This window comes from Echinops telfairi, unplaced genomic scaffold (assembly GCF_000313985.2).
Source record: "Echinops telfairi isolate 266 unplaced genomic scaffold, ASM31398v2 ScPeMD7_7469;HRSCAF=8507_1, whole genome shotgun sequence".
Classification (NCBI taxonomy): domain Eukaryota; kingdom Metazoa; phylum Chordata; class Mammalia; order Afrosoricida; family Tenrecidae; genus Echinops; species Echinops telfairi.
In genome coordinates, this window is record NW_022111373.1 from 89,559,208 (window position 1) to 89,559,790 (window position 583).

Sequence of the window (583 nt, forward strand, 5' to 3'; positions counted from 1 at the left end):
GGATCCACAAGACTTTCCACCCACTGACCTGTGATGTCCTGCATTCAGCATCACTGCATGTTTTTCGTGAGTCTGAAAAGGGATTTATAGATTGGTATCGGACATATGGGCTAATACTTGGACTTATGGACTTGATCTGGACTGGGCTGGGATGTTTTCTCAATATTCAATTGCTCTCCTATATAAAGCTCTTTCTTATGCATGAGTCTCCCCTGGATTTGTTTCTCTAGTCTACCCGAACTAACACAAATAGTTCAGCTCAAATAGCTGAAAATGTCTGCCTTGAGAATTATGCTCTTTTATGAATTATCCTTATGGGATCCAAATGACAAAAGCAACTCAAAAGATTAAATAAGAAGCTCAGAGGCAGAGAACATATATCAGTGAGGGAAGAACAACTAAGAAAATGAGGGTAAGGACAGCCACACAACTCAAAGCAGAGAGTCAATGTCACCACATGGTACATGCAGAAATGGTTGGACTGGGACGTTTTGCTGTGTATTCTCAACAACAGAATGAATAAAATTCTATTTTAAAAATGGGACCACATAGGCAACAGAATCGGTATAGTACTTGACATTTA